The following is a 21,552-nucleotide window of genomic DNA, read 5'->3' as shown; positions in this document are numbered from 1 at the left end:
CTACATTTTATATCCTCTCTACTTCGACTATCATCAGTTATTTTACTCCCTAAATAGCAAAACTCCTTTACTACTTTAAGTGTCTCATTTCCTAATCTGATCCCCTCAGCATCACCCGATTTAATTTGACTACATTCCATTATCCTCGTTTTGCTTTTGTTGATGTTCATCTTATATCCTCCTTTCAAGACACTGTCCATTCCGTTCAACTGCTCTTCCAAGTCCTTTGCTGTCTCTGACAGAATTACAATTTCATCGGCGAACCTCAAAGTTTTTATTTCTTCTCCATGGATTTTAATACCTACTCCGAATTTTTCTTTTGTTTCCTTTACTGCTTGCTCAATATACAGATTGAATAACATCGGGGAGAGGCTACAACCCTGTCTCACTCCCTTCCCAACCACTGCTTCCCTTTCATGCCCCTCGACTCTTATAACTGCCATCTGGTTTCTGTACAAATTGTAAATAGCATTTCGCTCCCTGTATTTTACCCCTGCCGCCTTCAGAATTTGAAAGAGAGTATTCCAGTTAACGTTGTCAAAAGCTTTCTCTAAGTCTACAAATGCTAGAAACGTAGGTTTGCCTTTTCTTAATCTTTCTTCTAAGATAAGTCGTAAGGTTAGTATTGCCTCACGTGTTCCAACATTTCTACGGAATCCAAACTGATCTTCCCCGAGGTCCGCTTCTACCAGTTTTTCCATTCGTCTGTAAAGAATTCGCGTTAGTATTTTGCAGCTGTGACTTATTAAACTGATAGTTCGGTAATTTTCACACCTGTCAACACCTGCTTTCTTTGGGATTGGAATTATTATATTCTTCTTGAAGTCTGAGGGTATTTCGCCTGTCTCATACATCTTGCTCACCAGATGGTAGAGTTTTGTCATGACTGGCTCTCCCAAGGCCATCAGTAGTTCTAATGGAAAGTTGTCTACTCCCGGGGCCTTGTTTCGACTCAGGTCTTTCAGTGCTCTGTCAAACTCTTCACGCAGTATCTTATCTCCCATTTCATCTTCATCTACATCCTCTTCCATTTCCATAATATTGTCCTCAAGTACATCGCCCTTGTATAAACCCTCTATATACTCCTTCCACCTTTCTGCCTTCCCTTCTTTGCTTAGAACTGGGTTGCCATCTGAGCTCTTGATATTCATACAAGTGGTTCTCTTCTCTCCAAAGGTCTCTTTAATTTTCCTGTAGGCAGTATCTATCTTACCCCTAGTGAGACAAGCCTCTACATCCTTACATTTGTCCTCTAGCCATCCCTGCTTAGCCATTTTGCACTTCCTGTCGATCTCATTTTTGAGACGTTTGTATTCCTTTTTGCCTGCTTCATTTACTGCATTTTTATATTTTCTCCTTTCATCAATTAAATTCAATATTTCTTCTGTTACCCAAGGGTTTCTATTAGCCCTCGTCTTTTTACCTACTTGATCCTCTGCTGCCTTCACTATTTCATCCCTCAGAGCTACCCATTCTTCTTCTACTGTATATCTTTCCCCCATTCCTGTCAATTGTTCCCTTATGCTCTCCCGGAAACTCTGTACAACATCTGGTTCTTTCCGTTTATCCAGGTCCCATCTCCTTAAATTCCCGCCTTTTTGCAGTTTCTTCAGTTTCAATCTGCAGTTCATAACCAATAGATTGTGGTCAGAATCCACATCTGCCCCTGGAAATGTCTTACAATTTAAAACCTGGTTCCTAAATCTCTGTCTTACCATTATGTAATCTATCTGATACCTTTTAGTATCTCCAGGATTCTTCCAGGTATACAACCTTCTTTCATGATTCCTGAACCAAGTGTTAGCTATGATTAAGTTATGCTCTGTGCAAAATTCTACAAGGCAGCTTCCTCTTTCATTTCTTCCCCCCAATCCATATTCACCTACTATGTTTCCTTCTCTCCATTTTCCTACTGACGAATTCCAGTCACCCATGACTATTAAATTTTCGTCTCCCTTCACTACCTGAATAATTTCTTTTATCTCGTCATACATTTCATCAATTTCTTCATCATCTGCAGAGCTAGTTGGCATATAAACTTGTACTACTGTAGTAAGCATGGGCTTTGTGTCTATCTTGGCCACAATAATGCGTTCACTATGCTGTTTGTAGTAGCTAACCCGCACTCCTATTTTTTTATTCATTATTAAACCTACTCCTGCATTACCCCTATTTGATTTTGTATTTATAACCCTGTAATCACCTGACCAAAAGTCTTGTTCCTCCTGCCACCGAACTTCACTAATTCCCACTATATCTAACTTTAACCTATCCATTTCCCTTTTTAAATTTTCCAACCTACCTGCCCGATTAAGGGATCTGACATTCCACGCTCCGATCCGTAGAATGCCAGTTTTCTTTCTCCTGATAACGATGTCCTCTTTTCAAATACGTTACAAAAAGCATACAGACGCTTTTAGGCTCAATAACTATCACAAATCCACAATGGGTAAGCACATGTTCCACAACTCTTACATACTAAACGACATACTGTACTTCCTACACAAAGGCGAAGGTAAGAAACTAGACCTACGAAAATAACTACAATACTTTTGCACGAATAAAAATTTCCAAAAAACATTGTGAGTATACTGAATTATTCAATAATTTTACAAACTTATTTTTGCCAAAAATAGGTCCAAAATATAATCAAAAGGCATGTCGCCTCTGAATTGTGGAGGAAGCTGTCATCTTTATCCTAGTCACATCTCGGATCTGAAAAAATTGTAACATCTTTGACATCCTTATATTTTAGTAATGTACACATCAATTTGAAATGTCTATTTGTGTAAGGAAACCAATATAATGTAGAAATATGTGTTTCAGGATGTAAATTATCCATACTTCAAGCCTGTCCAGCCGACACCAGAGCATGTAAGTAATTCCTGAACAATTTTTATTATAGTGATGAATATGTTGCATTTAAATTAAATTGCATCGGAGCAATAGTACAGTGAGAGCTGCAATGTAGAAGTAATGACGACATTGGTGTTACACACCTGAAAAAGGCCTTCAGAGCTCGAATTAAGTCTTACCTTTAAATAAAAATGATGATTTGCGACTGATGGCGTATGTTTACTTTTGACAGACTATACAGTAACTGTAAAAGAATTATTCTCATATGAATGTGGTAGTTCGACATGTTACCATTGACGCCAAATTAAACCAAGTAATTGTAGGTAGCGTTTCAGAACAACAGTCGAAAAAGTAAATTGAAAGTATTTACAAACACAGAAAACTTCTGTTTAACTCAACTATATTAAACTCTCGATTATCCGCGAGCGCATTTCAGCTTTGCGGATTATCCGCGATCTATTTTCCCCATTTTTTTTCTTTGTTTAGCTGCTGAAAATTTTTCATTTGCCCAGGAGTGGTCGCCGGTGAAAGATACACTTTACAACATGAGTGTAGTAAACAACGTAGCGCTCGAACACCTCAAGCGCTGCACTATATGTTGCGGTGGAAGCTGTAGTCATTTGGTTTCTGTTACTGCTGAACAATGTCTGAAAAGCGGAAACGTGTTGTGCTGACGACACAGTAGAAACTAGAAGTAATACAAAAACTCGAAGAAGGCAGTATTGATACGCGGAATTTGGCACTGATTTACAATGTGGGTGAAATTACAATCCATGATATTCGGAAAAACAAAGACAAAATAATTCAATATGCTAGCAGTTCTGACTCATCCAAAGTTTTGTCAAAGCGGAAGGCTATGAAAAGGTCTACATACGCAGAACTGGGTAAAGCAATGATGGAATGGTTTCAACAGAAAAGAGCAGAGGGCACACAAGTATATGGCCCAATAAGCGCCAAACAGCCCCCGTTCTTCTTCAAAACCTTCGAGTTGAAGGAGATTTTAATGCATCTTCCAGCTTGCTTACAAGATTTCAACAGTGTCGTGGTATCCGGGAGATTTCCGTCCAAGGAAAAGTTAAGTCCAGATAATAAGGCCGCTTCCGAATTTTGTAATGATTTCCAGGAGTTTATTGCAAGAGAAAATTTAGACTTGGAGCAAATATACAACGCGGACGAAACCAGACTGTTTTGGAAGTGTCTACAACAAAGCCTTTAGCTTTCGAGACAGAGCATAGTACGCCTGGTTATATATCAAATAGGGAAAGGATAGCTGTGTTGTGATGTGCTAATGGTATGGGATCACATAAAGTTAAGCTTGATATAATAGGTGGAGCTAAAAACTCGCGCAGTTTCAAACAGAAAGAAATGCACAATTTATTTGTCGATTATTTTCGCCAGAAAGGGGCCTGGGTGGTCTGCACAATATTTCAAACATGGTTCCATAATTCCTTTCTTCCACAGGTGCGAGACCATTTAACGTTGAAGGGTCTACCTGCAAGAGCTGTATTGTTACTGGATAATGCATCATCGCATCTGAATGAACTTGTTCTTAAATCGGATGACGGGATGATATTTGTAAAATATTTACCCCCTAATGTGCCAGCCTTAATTCAGCCAGTGGATCAGGATACCATCGTTGCCATGAAGAAAATTCACATAGGAAATCTTCCACAAAAACTTATTAAGGAGGGCAGCAATCTTCAAACAATAAACTGTGCTAGACGCGATTTATTAAGTGTCAAAGGCGTGGCGTAAGGTAAAACAATCAACCATAGCCAAGTCATGGAAAAACATTAATCCTGTTTTGAAAAGTACTCCAGGTATGGAGCTGTTGAAAAAGAAAAATTTCTGAATGGTTTGACGTTGACTGCACAGAGCCAGTTCATGAAATGTTGAGTGACTGTGCTGCTGTCCACTAAGCACAAGGGAAATCTGAGGAGTTGAACGACAGTGACGAAGGAGACAGCATTCCTTTGAAACTTCCTGGCAAGTGCTCTACAGACTCCTTTTTTTTGCGTTTCATTCGTTATTGTTCGTCGTGGCGGACGTTACATGACATCCGTTGAAGTTCGTTGTTGATCTCTTCACTCAGTTTTTTATTACAGAGACCAGCCAGCTCTCTCACCAAACATGCTGAGCTACCGTACCGGCAACTCAGTTACCTAAGCACGACTCACGACCCGTCCTCACAGCTTTTCTTCCGCCAGTATCTCGTCGGTAGAGCACTGGCCCTCGAAAGGCAATCTCGCTCCGGCACACAGTTTTAATCTGCCAGGAAGTTTCAATCAGCACAAACTCCGCTGCAGAGTGAAAATGTCAGTCTGACAACATTCCTTTCATTCTAGAAACACTAATCAGTCATGCATCAGTACTTTTGTGGGCCGAAGGGTTACTGCACTATTTAAAGCTGTCTTTAGTGAATATTACATAAAAATATCTTGCAAGTTTATCGCAAGCCACAAAGATTCTTACGAATTAAGTTTAAAAAATGAAATTAAATAAACAATAGTAAACAAATCATAATGGAAAGTAATTTTGAAAGGAATAAAGAGGTTATTGGGCCTGGGTAGACACGCCATGTCTCAGTGTAAAACACACACACACACACACACACACACACACACACACACACTCCCAGTACTCTACCTCACGCCGACCCTGTTCTTCGTACCATAGGTAGTCTTTATCTGGTAGATACAGAAGGACAAGTTTGCACCAATTAATACTCGAGTACATCGAACACTTAAGATTGCGTCTTTTCAGATCTAGATTGAGGAGGCTCTTGGCTGACTGTGGTGCCCAGGTCCCTCTCCAGTTCAACATTGCCGAAGTTGTTCGCACTTCATCAGCGTCTTGGTGCAGATCACGGACAGCATGATGGACTTCCTCATTGTCATATTTTGTGGTCTTCTCTCGGTGATACTAGTCGAGGCGCAAGTGGCCACAGGTAACCTGGGCGTCGACGATATGGGCAACGCCGTGTTTCACCTTCATAATGTCCGGCTTCTGAAGTCATCTGAGTGTTTGGAGGTGGGGCTCCACGAAGGTGTTGAACTCTTCTGCGCCAGGCCGCGCGCGATGTACTTCACGACGGCGCCGTGCCATTTTATGTGGGAGCCGTGGGTCCTGCTGCAGCTCTGGACACCGTGGTTTGTGGTCTCGACAAGGCTGCACCCTTCCTTGCATCTCTTCTCGACGTCCCGGCCACGACTACAGCGGGCCTTGGATGGAAGGTCGTTAATGTGGGCCGTACAGTTTATGTAGTTGCGGCCAGAGAGGAAACAGCTGGTGTCAGCGACCCACAGATGCTGGCCAGATGTTGCAGCTGAAAACATCAGGGCCGTGCCATCGAACTTCACGTAGAGTCGCGCCGTCCACATGCCTGCAATCTTCTTGCTTAGCAGCAGATGGGTCTCCCACAGAAGGTGTTTCTCTATCATGTTGATCTCTATTTGTTCTTCTGCCCAACCTCCCTTGTCCACTGGTGGTAGCATCTGCTGCAGTATTCGGAGGCAGTTTTGTCACAGGATGGGGCTGACCCATCTGGCAGAAGGGATGTTGATGCCCCCATGTGAGATGGGAGCATGAAAATGTGCCATGGTGTTATCTGCTGGAAGATGAAGCCAGCTTCACACAGCAGCTCGCACACAGGTGTCGATGGCCTTAAGCCACCCATGTGTGTGTGACTAACGATGAGGCCATGGTATAGACCCAGGAGAAAAAAACTCTGGAGATGACATCAATCTGCTCCTGCAGGTAGCGTCTCAGATTGAAGAGACACCACCCTGCTGACAAAAACTGCAGGCTGAGTTAACGAAATGTCTCCCCACATTTATTGCTGGCATGGTGGTGTTGCCAGCTTTGAAGGTTTTGTCGTCGTTTTCTTTGACCTTCTTTTAATAGCCAGAGGCCATAAGCATGAGAGAGACAGACTTGAAGCCATTCACCTGCAACTCCAGGTGGCCCATGGTTGTGACTGTGGCGTCGATGAAGGCCTGCAGCACTCCCAGCGAACATTTGTGAAGGCTGCCATGTTGATCTAGTGGCCAAGGACTCGGACACTGATGTGGGAAGGTCACGTAGGGTAAGTTCTATGGCATAACTGAAAAGAAGGGGAGGGTGAGGGACGCCCTGAGGGACACGTCTGGAAGGCTACATGGTCCTACTCTCACTGTCGAGGCCTGTTATCACCATCTGCTCGTACCTGTAGCATCACAAGACATAGCTAGAGAATTTGTCTGGTAGATCAAAAACTGGTTCAGATGGCTCTGAGCACTATGGGACTTAACACCTGAGGTCATTAGTCCTCTAGAACTTAGAACTACTTAAACCTAACTAACCTAAGGACTTCACACACATCCATGCCCGAGGCAGGATTCGAACCTGCGACCGTAGCAGTCGCGCGGTTCTGGACTGAGCGCCTAGAACAGCACAGCCACCGCGGCCGGCTGGTAAATCGTGGGCCCTTAGCACAGGGCCAAGAGCTGCATGGTCCAGGGAGTCGAATGCCATTGATACATCCAGTAACACCACATAGACAGACCAAAAGGAACGAGTTACGTCAGCGAGAGTCAGGTCAAGGAGGAAGACGTTTTCCAATATTCCATCCCGAGGGATGAACTCACACTGATACCTATCCACAGCACTATGCCGCATCAGGCACGATGCGAGGACCTTATGAAAGGCCCGACTGAACACCGAGAAGACAGTGATTGGGCAGAAGTCAGCGAGGCCCTCTTGAGAATCAGGGAAGTACTCACATGAATGGAGATAGGAAGGAAGGGCTCTGGACAGGAGGAAAAGATTAAAGAGTTCTTGCAGGAGATTCGTCAGCACATGACAAAGCTGGATGGGAGTAAGGCCATCTGGAACTGTGGCAGAACCTCTAGGTGGAAACAAAGCAGCGGCCTCTTTGGTGGTAATCGGCGCCCACAACGTCTCGAAGTCTAATCGCTCCAAGTGCAGTAGGAGCCGATTGTCAACGAGCCCCAGGCGGAGGTTGTCCTCTTAGTGAAGAGGTCAACCCAGAAGTCCATCAGGTTTGGAATTTCTGGTGCCTGCTGCAACAGTGTCCCATCGAGGAGGCCGTGAACATAATGTGAGGGAGGGCCTGAATCAGGCTGCTGCATAGATGGTGGATGTGATGGCTCCTCTTTGCTGCCGACAGCGTCGAGGGGATCTGGGAGCACGCCCAGGATGACTACGAGTGTAGTTCCTGGCCCCAAAGCCTCAAGGGCGTCAAGAGCCAAAAAATGGTTCAAATGGCTCTAAGCACTATGGGACTTAACATCTGAGGTCATCAGTCCCCTAGACTTAGAACTACTTAAACCTAACTAACCTAAGGACATCACACACAATCATGCCCCAGGCAGGATTCGAATCTGCGACTGTAGCAGCAGTCAAGAACCACAAATTTCGCAGATGAAGCAGGAAGCCGCACATGATGCTTCCAGATCCGAGTGTGGACTGCAGATGAGGATGGTGGTGTGTCCTCTTCTCCTGCTGGCATCCCTTGAGGGAGGCGAAACTCTTCTTGGCGGCCGCTCCTTGGCAAGGGCTGCAATGAAGGCTGCAACCTGCTCATTGTGGGCAGCCTCGCGCCGCTGACTCTTCATCGCTTCGAAAAAACGATGTGGGTGCAGCGGCGCCAGGTCTTCGTTTGTGAAGAAAGAGCTCACCCCAGTGGAAAAGTTCCGCCTAAGCTCGCGCAAGCGACAGAGCCCTGCCCACTCGATCGTGCCTTCCTCCTGTCTATGTTGATCTCAGTGTCCGCCGCCTCAGTATGCTGACGGCGGCGGTAAACGCCAAGCTCGATTTTTGTGTTGAAGGCATTTGGAGCTTTGGTACAAACGCCCCTCCAGATCACCAGAAAGGCCGGTTGGCAGGGTGGGCGCCAGCTCGAGCGGGGCAGCCACTTCAGCGGAAGTGCCATATCCGTTGATTCCTTTTGCCGGTTTACTGCTCTGAAAAGGAGAAATTGGGACAGTTTCTGACAGTTTGGTGATACGTAAAATTCGTAGTGCGATATGTAAAAGACCAGCGATCTCACTGAGACAGATATCAATTCGAGAGTATTTTATTTCAAAGTAACGTAGTGTAATGTGAAATTGGCTTACACTCTATTATTTTTAAATACTGTATTCTCACACATAATACGACGAATAGAATTTATTATAAACATTAGTTAAGTAATTTTAATTATGACATTGTAATTAATTTTTGTTTTTGAACAACTCTGATACATTACCTTGCGAGTTATCCGCGGAATTCGATTATCAGCGGTTTTCAAATTCCCAGTTACCGTGGATAATCGATAGTACACTGTATTAACTGAAAGCTGAATTTTTACATGTGAATAACTTGCACTGATGAGTCAAAAGATTATGACCACCTGCTTAATAGCTTGTTTACCCGTCTTTAGAACGAAATACTTCACGGATCCGACATATTATTGGTTGGTTTGTGGAATTATGTGGCATTAGATGTCTGCGAACATGTCATGTAATTCGCGTAAATAACGTGCCGCTGGTTTGCATACGCGGTGACGGCTCCCGATAGCGACACAGATGGGTGCCATAGGATTTATATCAGGTGAATTTGGTCACCGAGACATCAACACTCCTCAGACCACTGTGGCATGGTTCTGGCTCTCAAGCACGGACAATTATACTGCTGGAAGGTGACACCGTCGTTGGGGAAGACATCAGCATGAAGGGATGCAGATGGTTCAAGCTGCCTGCCTGTCTTCGATTTCTACCACTGGTCCCATGTAAGTGCATGAGAATGTCTCCCTTAGCATAATACGGAGTGTATCAAAAAGAATCATCCGATTTGGCATGACTATATTTCTGAAACTAATAAACTTAAACAATGAATTTTGTTTTTTTGATAAATAAGAAACTCAAAAAGTTTTTATCATACTTTTTCATCGGTGTTCAATACGCCCCCCTTGAGTTGCATGGCAATTTTCAGTGCAGTATTCAAATTGTTCCCACACTGCAGCGAGCATGTCTTGTGTTACAACTTCCACAGCTGCTGTTATGCGATGTCTCACCTCATTCACTGTTGTTGGTGACGGAGGCACATAAACAGAGATTTTTATAACCCCCCACTAGAACTGATCACATACAGTCAGGTCCGATGACCTTGGTAGTCAGTAATTAAGGCTGAACCGTTTGGTCCAGCATGACCGATCCATCGTTCAGTAATCCTTTGATTTAAAAATTCCTGCGCTTCCAAATACGAGTGTGGCGGTGCCCCATCCTGTTGGTAAATGAAGTTGTTCGAATCTGTCTCAAAAGAAAGTTCTCAAGCATATCGAGATATATGCTTCCAGTAACAGTGTTATCGGCAAAGAAAAATATCGTACACCTTTCCCCCTGAAACTACACATGACACATTAAATTTTGGAGAGTCCCTCTTATGTTGTACAACTTCATGTGGTTGTTCCGTGCCCCATATTCTCACATTATGATGGTTCACCTTTCCATTTGCCTCGTCACTAAACACTAAGCTTGGAAGAAAACTGTCGTCCTCCATCTTGCCAAGAACGAAATTACAGAACTCCACACATTGTTGTTTGTCACCTTCACGAAGAGCTTGCAGTAGCTGAATTTTGTCCAGTTTCATGTGTAAACATCGACGCATTACACACCAAACGGACATCGGGGGCATGTTGAGCTGTCGAGCTGCAAGGCGGACGGATTTCTGCGGACACCTTGTGAAACTATGGCGGATGCGTTCGACGTCTTTGTCAGACGCTCGGGAACGGCCTGGCGATTTGCCTTTACAGAAACAACCTGTTTTTCGGAACTGTTCATGCTATCGCCTAATGCTCTGTGCTGCAGGAGGATCCACACCATACCCAGTACGAGAGTCACGCTGAACAGTTATTACTGACCGGCATTGAGCAAAACGTAGAACACGAAACGCTTTCTGTTGTCCCGACACCATTTTTACTAGAACTGAACTGGGCGCAGCTTGCTGCTACCTAGCAGGAACCATGTAAAACTCGAGAGTTTGCTCTTTCCAACAGTTTGTTGTTGACGCACTTATCTCAAATAAATTAATAGTTATGATTTTTTTTAAAATCGGGTGATATTTTTGATACCCCCTGTACTGCTCCCACCAGCCTGCGTCCGTGGTGCGCTGCACGGTCTAGCCGCCGTTCGCCTCGGTGATGGCGTTTGTGGAGACGACCATCGACCTAGTGTACCAGAAATTTCATTCACCCCAAGAGCCGACACATTTCCATTGAATGACAGTCGAATCACAATGGCCCCGTGCGCAGTGAAATCGAAATTATCGATGTCGCTGTGTCAACATGTGAACACGTAAGGGTGGTCTGCTGTGCTCTTTCGGCAGAGATGCCACAGATGACCATCTATCCTACTATACAGAGCAGACAAGCCACTTCCTATGAAGACTCTAGTGGTAGTTTTTCTGTCCTTCTACCTCTTTCCGTAAATGCTCACGACAGTGGCACGTGAACATTCGACCAGCTTCGCCGTTTTCGAGATACTCGTTCACAGGCTTTGCATTGTAATAATCTATCTTTCGGCAAAGTCGCTTATCTGAGTAAATTTTCCCATTTGCAGCTCGTATCTTCGCTTGGGTGATCCACCATTCGTCTGTGCTGCGCTTATATACTTCTCGTAGCGCGTCACGTGTCCCCAACGTCACCAGGTGGCATCCAACCTTGCGGTGGGCAGTGGTCATAATGTTTTGGAGTATCAGTGTATGTGTAATATTTTTGGTTTTCTTCTTACTAAGGCAGTCGCACTCTATAGTAAACACTGCTGTCAATAATTATATAATCGTCATTTCATTTCTCTTCGGCCTGGCGAGATGGCGCAGTGATTAACATAAATGCCCCTCTTTAGTTGGAAGCGAATTTAGAAGACTCGTTCGTCCATTCCAGTATAGTTTTGTTACGGTTTTCTGACGGTTCGTATGATGAGGCTATTGTCGATTCTGTTTCCCAGTCTTCTCGAACTGTGGTTTTACACTGTCTCCAATAACAAACACTTCAGCGAACACAGGCATTCCCTATAGGAGGAACGGCGACCGAGAGAAATAAAATTGCGGAACAGCCACAAATTGCATGCAACTTTGCTTTACGACCTCGGTATCGACAAGATATTACAGTCGAAACTTCCTTTTTGATTCTCACTGCTTGATTACGAGCAGTTCGTAACATGTTTTGAAGTTGTCCTGTACCAAACATAGAAGAGACCAGACGTGTTCCATACTTGCGCCGTATTTATTGATTTATAGGTGCTATAACTAGTTACGAGCAGTTGGGTACATGTATGGAATTTGGTATGTGTCATACTTTGTAGCACCGGTCGTGTCACTTTACCTGTGACGTACTTGCAATTTTATGAGCTCTTAACTTCAAATAAGTGACCTTTCACGAAGCATGTTTTTCATTTAATTTTTGAATGTAAGCTTTAAATGAGTCTGATGATTATTAGCCAGGCGTGAGTCTGATGATTATTAGCCAGATCCCTGAAAGACCTGAGTCGAAACAAGGCCCCGGGGGTGGACAACATTCCATTAGAAATACTGACGGCCTTAGGAGAGCCAGTCCTGACAAAACTCTGCCATCTGGTGAGCAAGATGTATGAGACAGGCGAAATACCCTCAGACTTCAAGAAGAATATAATTCCAATCCCAAAGAAAGCAGGTGTTGATAGATGTGAAAATTACCGAACTATCAGTTTAATAAGTCACAGCTGCAAAATACTAACGCGAATTCTTTACAGACGAATGGAAAAACTGGTAGAAGCCGACCTCGGGGAAGATCAGTTTGGATTCCGTAGAAATATTGGAACACGTGAGGCAATACTGACTCTACGACTTATCTCAGAAGAAAGATTAAACAAAGGCAAACCTACATTTCTAGCATTTGTAGACTTAGAGAAAGCTTTTGACAATGTTGACTGGAATACTCTCTTTCAGGTTCTGAAGTTGGCAGGGGTAAAATACAGGGAGCGAAAGGCTATTTACAATTTGTACAGAAACCAGATGGCAGTTATAAGAGTCGAGGGGCATGAAAGGGAAGCAGTGGTTGGGAAGGGAGTGAGACAGGGTTGTAGCCTCTCCCCGGTGTTATTCAATCTGTATATTGAGCAAGCAGTAAAGGAAACAAAAGAAAAAATTTGAAGTAGGAATTAAAATCCATGGAGAAGAAATAATAACTTTGATGTTCGCCGATGACATTGTAATTCTGTCAGAACAGCAAAGGACTTGGAAGAGCAGTTGAACGGAATGGACAGTGTCTTGAAAGGAGGATATAAGATGAACATCAACAAAAGCAAAACGAGGATAATGGAATGTAGCCGAAGTAAGTCGGGTGATGCTGAGGGAATTAGATTAGGAAACGAGACACTTAAAGTAGTAATGGAGTCTTGCTATTTGGGGAGCAAAATAACTTATGATGGTCGAAGTAGAGAGGATATAAAATGCAGACTGGCAATGGGAAGAAAAGCGTTTCTGAAGAAGAGAAATTTGTGAACATCGACTATAGATTTAAGTGGCAGGAAGTCGTTTCTAAAAGTATTTGTATGGAGTGTAGCCATGTATGGAAGTGAAACATGGACGATAAATAGTCTGGACAAGAAGAGAATAGAAGCTTTCGAAATGTGGTGATACAGAAGAATGTTGAAGATTAGATGGGTAGACCACATAACTAATGAGGAGGTATTGAATAGAATTGGGGAGAAGAGGAGTTTGTGGCGCAACTTGACAAGAAGAAGGGATCGGTTTGTAGGACATGTTCTAAGTCATCAAGGGATCACAAATTTAGCATTGGAGGGCAGCGTGGAGGGTAAAAATCGTAGAGGGAGACCAAGAGATGAATACAATAAGCAAATTCAGAAGGATGTAGGTTGCAGTAAGTACTGGGAGATGAAGAAGCTTGCACAGGATAGAGGAGCATGGAGAGCTGCATCAAACCAGTCTCAGAACTGAAGACCACAACAACAACAGATTAATGTTAATGTTATTTTAGATAAAGAAAACGCAGGAGAAGGTAAGCCAGACGATGAAACTTGGATCAGCTTCATACCTAATCGCTCCGAAAAACTGCAAATTGCGCAGCCCAGATAATACTGCTGTCAGCGTACGAAACATTAATAACAGATTCTTACGAAACTTTATACAGATTTTATACTGAACCCATGACGATCATGAACAGTCTATTGACTACAAACATCACGCCACCAACTCTTCCAGCTATTAGCCACATGCCGAAGATGAAATTTCTTTGTCTATTCACTCCTACAGCCACCTGTTGCATCTTGTCGAGGAATGTTGCCAGTAACGCAGATCACATCAAATATAGTTCCATCACGTCTCACTCATGCTGAAGCGGGGACAGGTCTGGTGACTGTACTGATCGAAGCAGCTGAATATTTTGGATGACAATTGAAGTGTGTGTACTGGAATTGTCCTACAGCAAGAGAAAATGTTTCCAGCGTTATAGGAACAGATACAGAATGTGCTGGATGATATTCTACATCGCTTAGTGTTCCCTCAGAAACACTAGAGGTGTGTTATAATTGTTACTCCCCGGCAGCTGCTACTACAAACCGCCATCAAAGACACGAATGAATAATCTCCTCACATCACTAAATACAGCTTCAAGCCTTCATCCGTCCAGATGAGCCTTCGCTACACCATCGTAGGTGATAAGCTAGTTCTGTGGATCATTGCACGATTTTTGTCGAAGTGGTCTGGAACGAGTTCGTTTGCAAGCTATGTATGTACATGTTGGCTACTTACAAGTTACTAAACACCACACTCTCTTAAATTTAATTAAAATGAACATGTCAGGCTTTAATGCTTCTCACATAACTAGTAATAATTTAAATATAGTTCATTTAGCTAAATATAAATTTGTACAAAAATCGTCTGTAGATTAGAAGGAATAGTTCGGAAGAAATGATGTTAGGCTAGATTCAAATTTGCTTTGCTATCTGTCAGACATTTTATGCATTTGGGCAAACTATCAAATATTTTTGTGGCTGCATTATTGAACTTCTTTCTGAGTACTGACAGATTAGTAATATTAAATGAAGCTAATTTTTTCTTATAGCGTTGCAGCCATGAAAACCACAATAGTTTGGAAAATGTGATGAATTGTTTATGACTAATTTTCATCACTGATTATACACAATGTGATGGAGTGGTTAAAATGCCTATCTCCTTGAAGATACGTATGCAATATGATTATAGGTAAACACCACGTATTAATTCTCACTGTTGGTTTTTGTGGTGCAATTAATACTTTCTTTCTAGGTGGTGAATACGCTAGAAAATTGTGCCGCAAAGCATTAGTGAGTGCATTTCTAAACGAAAGAGCAATTATGTGAAGAGAAAAAGTTGATGAACTTGCTTAGTTTTGCACCTCAATGATATGTTTCTTAATGTACTCCCAGAAACTTGGAATATTCTTTATTTACTGACACCTGTTCATACGTTACATTAATTACTGGCGCTATATTATTTTTTGTACAGAACTAAATATACAGTACTTTTTTTCAAAAACTGAGGTAGTATTCATTTTTAGAGAACCACGTAATAGTTATTTAAAAATCCTTGTTAACAATGTCTTCTTTTGTTTTCCCTCTAGTAGGATTAATTATGATGCTTGCATTGTCTGCAGAAAGTACTAATTCTACTTGAAGTATGTTACGTGGAAGGTCATTCACATATACAAGGAGTTGTATGGTACTCATTTTGTTATTTCTCCCCAGTCACTAAAACTTTCACTCTTTCTAGCATTGTATGAGTTATTCAACACAATTTTTGCGCCATATTTATTAAGTATCATTCAGCCTAACTGTTTGAAAGACCACCAGTTCCATACAACTTAAACATTTATGAGACAGTATCATGATCCACACACCCAAACGTTTTGGACTGTTCATGAAAACTATCGATATTTTGTTATGTAAGGTTTGTAATATTTGATGAGTAAATGTACAAATGACATTCTCAGTCAAGCAGTCCTTTTGTAAGCAAACTTATATATTAGGAAAATTGTTTCTGTTTAAGTGTAACGTTACTCTTCAGTACATTACATAAAAGAATATTTTGGTAAAAGATGTTAATAAGCACATCAGATAGTCATTATTTAAATATTTCCTGCCACCTTTCTTATTAAAAGATTTAACAGTGTTATAGTTTAATGTCAGAAATAATTCCCCGTGCTAGTGATGCATTACATACATTAGTGAGGACATGATTTTTTAAGGTAGGACAACTCTTCAGAATTCTGTTCATAATCCCATCTACACCATTTGGTCCTTTGTTTAGTAGAACCTTTTATTGTAATAATTTCAATGAAGGATGTTGCTGCTACTTCTAATTGCTTAATGTTTGATGGAGTGACTTTTTAAAATATTCTCTTGCTTCTTCTGAGACTTGATTATATTTTTAGCATTACATCTGCTAGAAATACTTCCAGCTTATGAATTATCTATCACACAACATAATAATCCAGTTTGATTGTGATATTATCTCATACACTGACTGGTGGTTATATATGATTTTAATTAAATTATCATCATTGTTAATTTCTGTGATTATGAGCCTTTTTATCAACTTTTTAATAACTTCCTTTAAAATAGCACACTAATTTTTTGCAGAATGCTAGGAATGTAAGATATTTATTATTCTAGCTTGTATGTGAATCTTCCTTTTGTTTTATTTTAATCCCTGTAGTTATCCTTGGCTTGCATGCTTTAACAGACTTTCTAGACGGCATTTTAGGAAATCTACTTTCAGAAACTGTCACCAGTTACCATAAAATACATTAAATTTCCTTTTATCATATCTTTCAATATATACTTCATCCAGTCCATCGCCTTTGTCTTATTTTTAAAACACGGAATCCTAGAATCATTAATAAGCCTCAGTATTTTGTATGAACATCTTCAGAAATTTATAGTGCTACATTATTAAGTCACAGTAGTTGTGTGTCATTATCAAATAAGACACTAACGAAAGGTAAACATTAATTTTTCAGCTTTTGCAATGTCTATGAAAATGTTATCATACAGGGACCTGCTATCGTCGTGCACACAAGTAGGAAAATTCCCTGTTTAAATCAGATTGTAACAGCGGAATAATATTACCAGCTGATTTTTTAAAAAAATCAGAGTCTGTTCAAGGAATCTATTTTGCATTCTCCACAAACTGTTAACTGTTTATTATAGTCTGAAAGGAAGCTCAACAGTGAATCTCGATTTCTCATAAACAACTGAAAGCTACCCAGTGGGATCTATAGGCTGTTACAATTACGAAAGAAGTATTCTACAGTAATAACTCAAAAGCACATATGCCCAGATTCTGGTGCACGCAATATTTTTTACTTGAGCTCAAATTTTACGCATGTTGCTACTCCTCTTTTTTCTATATCGATGCTACATGAAAATTTTGCTAACCAGAATCACTTCTTTACGATGACGAGCGGTAGCTTTGCTCGTAGCCCAGCTAGCAGTAAATGATTCCTGGGGGGGTCCTAATTGTCGGAGAGACACTGATTTGTGTTGCGGTGGCTTTTGTCATCAACTGTGAGATTTAGCAGTCCGGGAATGAACTTGTATGTTGTTGCTGTACGAAATCAGGGTAACATGCATGTGCACCGATCTGAAACTTCAGGCACAAGCACTTATACACAACCGAGGGTTAAATGCAAGGTATGGGCAAATATGCGGAAGGATCAATAAGCCTCCTGTTGCTACACAGTATAACCAAGCTGAAATGCAGTTACTTACACGAATTAGGCTCTAGGCGCTTTTGTGATGTATTCACAACGTTTATTAGCGTAGTAGGGTGCTCGAAATCAGTACAGCACTCTATCAGTAAGCTGAATGTATTTGTCATGTACTCATTGTTTTTGAGCTAATTACGTAGTTCTTACTCTATCCGCAGTACGGCTCTGTGAATCTTGGCTCTACGACTTTACACCATTTCCCCACACCATATCACGTTGTCAGAGGTATTCAATTTTTATTCTTTACCGGTGCAATTCGGTAAGACACTGAAGTTGTATTCGGTCATCGCTGGCCATCGGGGCTCATTTTGAACCGGTACTCATCACTGAAGACAATTCTACTCCAGTTAATGAGATCCAGCCTGAAGACGTACCGGGAGACATGCAGGACAGCGATAGGATACGTACTTGACTTTCATCCTCCATCCAGCCCGACAGCCAGGAGTGGTGGTTTGGGATGCCATTTCTTTTCATAGATTGACCCCTTTGGTTATCATCACAGCACCCTTACAGCGCAGTGGTACGTCGAAGATAGCCTACGCCCTGTTTTGTTGCCCTTCATGCCAAGCCATTCTGTGCTTAAATTTCAGCAAGATATTGCCCGCTCGCACACGGCGAGAGTTTCTACTGCTTGTCTTCGAGCTTGCCAAATCCTACCTTGGCCAGCAAGGTCGCCTGATCTCTCCCCAGTTGAGAACATCTGGAGGATTATGGGCAGGGCCCTCCAACTATCTTAGGATTTTGACGATCTAACGCGTCGATTGGACAGAATCTGGCACGATAGCCCTCAAGTGGACTTCCAGCAACTTTATCAATCAATACCGAGCCGAATAACTGTTTGCACAAGGGCCATATGTCGACTTGCTCAGTTTGTGAAACTCTTCTTCTTCTTCTTTTTAAATAAATGTCCGCCTCGTTAGCTGAGTATGAGCATTCAGGGAGTCTGAGTCACATTCGATTCCCGGCCGGTTAGAGATTTTCTCCGCTCGGGAACTGGATGTTTTGTTGTACTCATCATCATTTCATTATCAATGTCACTCAAGTCGCCCATTGTGGCCTCACCTGAGAAGATTTGCAACTCGGCGGCCGAACTTCCCCAGGCTGGTATTCCCGGCCACCATATCATCATTTAATTTCAATTTTTCTTGAATATAACATCCTATTTTTCTGGAACTGTAATCATTTGTTTATCTGTGCATCTACCGATTTTTTTTCTTAGAGTTTAGTTGCTCTGGATTACAAGTTAGTGGCTCTGGATCCCCGAAAGGGGGCTCAGTGACGTCCTAGATGCATTCGACAGTATATAGGTGTTGAAAATTTCGGTGTCACGGCATTGTAATGATTTTATTACTTTGCTGTTGAAATTGCTGTATCAAACTTCTGACCTGGTGTCGTGAAAGTTGTTTTGTGGGAAATTTCGTGCCCAGTGGGATGATACCACGTGAAAGGGTACAAGAAGTCAGCAGTAATATCGATGTAGTCGACAGATTTCATTGTACCTTCTGTAATAACCACACACCCTCGATAGCACAACCGACTTGTGTATGTCCAAAGGGTCTCTTCGAGTATGACGTACGCTGACATGAAGTGATGTAACTGCAAGCATAAATCATCTTCCCAGGCAGCTTGTTTCCCGACTTACATCGCCCAGTCACGATATTTCCGTGTTTGTTGCAATCGTAACCGTCGCTGGAGCCAAATCAACCAGGGCATGCACATTTGTCACCTGCGAGGGAGCCTCATTTTCGAAGATGTGTGATCAACGATATGATGCCGAACACTTGTGCCTGCTTCAGCACTGTTCATCATTATTTGCTGTTCTACGTGTTTCTGCACATTCTGCTTAACATAAAAGACAGATCTCCAATGTTCTCGGACAAGTTGTGGAAGTCGAGTGACTTGTAATCCACTTTTAATTTGTTTTTCATTAATCCATTTTCGGAAAACACTTATGATATAGCAAGCAAACTTCGACGTTTCCCTGACACTAGTTGCCAGTAGACTGTTTCGTATCTGCTAAAGTCAACTGTTTTTCATGTTCTCCGTAAATAAAGTGCTGTTACGAAATACATACTGAGACTCCTGAGACATTTTCTTTACATGTCAATAATAACAGTGCAAACGGTTGTGCTGAGTAATTCAAACAACTTTGAAGGGTAATAAATTTTTGGTGAATGGGGAGAAATCACTAAGGGAGTCCGACAAGGTTTAATTTGGGACCCACTCCTATTCCTTTCATATGTGAACGACCTTAACGTTCATAAAGCGGAATTGGTACTTGTTCGAGTTAATACTAGAGTTACAATAAATCTAATTTGAGAGAAAGCAACAGAAGAAATACTTAATGGCATTGTTCAAAGAATTATTAAGTGGTTCTCTGAAAATAGACTCTTCCTTAATTTTGAGAAAATACTCAAATTCTGTTCTGTACAACAACTGATGCAGCACATAAACAGGAGTCAGTAAACAAGGTAGAATGCTCCAAATTTATGTTTTACATCTTGATGAAAACTTGAACTGGACGAAGCAAATTGCTGAGCTGCTCAAACATTTAAGTTCAGCTACTTTTCTTGTCGTGTAATTGCTAATCTTGGAAACAAATAAATCAATCTCCTGACATACTTAACGTATTTGCACTCAATAATGTCTCACGGAATAGTTTTCTGGGGTAACTCATCATTTAAAAAATATTGCTTGTACAAAAAAGTGAGCGATAAGAATAACGTGTAATGTTCACCCGTGGTCATCATGTACGCACCTCTTCACAGACTTAAGCTTTTTAACTGAACCATCCCAATATATATACTCCTTAATAAAATTTGTCATAAATAATCCATCCCAGTTTGAGAAGAATAGTGATGTTTATATCTCCAGCACTAGAGGGAAAAATCACTCATTATTACTCATTATTAAAGCTGTTAGTGGCTCAGAAGGTATTTCAATTTGCAGCAACAAAACTTTTTGATAATTTTCCCAATCACGTGAAAGGTCTGACACATAGCAAAGTAAGTTTTAAAATTAAAATCGTTTCTCCTGGACAACTCCTTATATTCCACGGACAAAATTTTCTTTAAAAGCTGGCAGCCTGTAAAACAAAGACACCTAATTTTTAAGTTTAGTTTCATGAGTAAGACTAAAAAATAATATGTCCATAAATGATAACACTGATCACCTATATGTATCCTGTAAAATGAATCGTTCCACATAATTTTGATAAAAGACTCTTTCAAATGATCTATGGAACATGTAACCGGGTAACTAACTCTATGTGACTCAATGGCGTAATGCAAGTGGACGCCTCGTAGGCAACTTGGTGTCCCTGTTATCACATTCATCATTCTCTTCCTCGTCCAGCTATTTTTATTTATTATTGCACATATCATAAAAGAATGTAAACTGTACGTTTTTATCTGGATTATTGTGATTTATAAATGTAGTATTCTGTATGAGATGTAACTTTTAACACGCTTATCGCAATATATACAGGATATTAGGGCTATAGGTGCAGATATTGTGACAATTGGTACCGTAATGCGTACCAACTTCAGTGTGGTAGGTATTTTTTCTCTGCGTGTAACAGTCCTCCCGCAAACACATCACATAATTTTCTACCTGATGTTCTCTGCACGGTCATAACTGCACGATGAATGGGACTACGCCACTCAGTAAAGAAAATCTGTATTGCATCCATGCGTCCACACTTCGGTACCTGACCTGCTGTCAAGGGTAATGACTTGCTTGTGCCAGGCGTACATGAAGGTACTAACCAATGTAAAAACATACTACTTAAAATAGCTAAGATCATTAGTCTGCAAATGAAGTAAATTCTGATATAACTTTGTTCACTACACTGTCCTCAGTCATCAGTAGCAGTTTCTGCTCTAATACCCATAACACCCGATGTAATGTAA

The sequence above is a fragment of the Schistocerca serialis genome, chromosome 3 (genome assembly GCF_023864345.2).
Source record: "Schistocerca serialis cubense isolate TAMUIC-IGC-003099 chromosome 3, iqSchSeri2.2, whole genome shotgun sequence".
Lineage (NCBI taxonomy): Eukaryota > Metazoa > Arthropoda > Insecta > Orthoptera > Acrididae > Schistocerca > Schistocerca serialis.
This window is presented reverse-complemented; position numbering follows the sequence as displayed.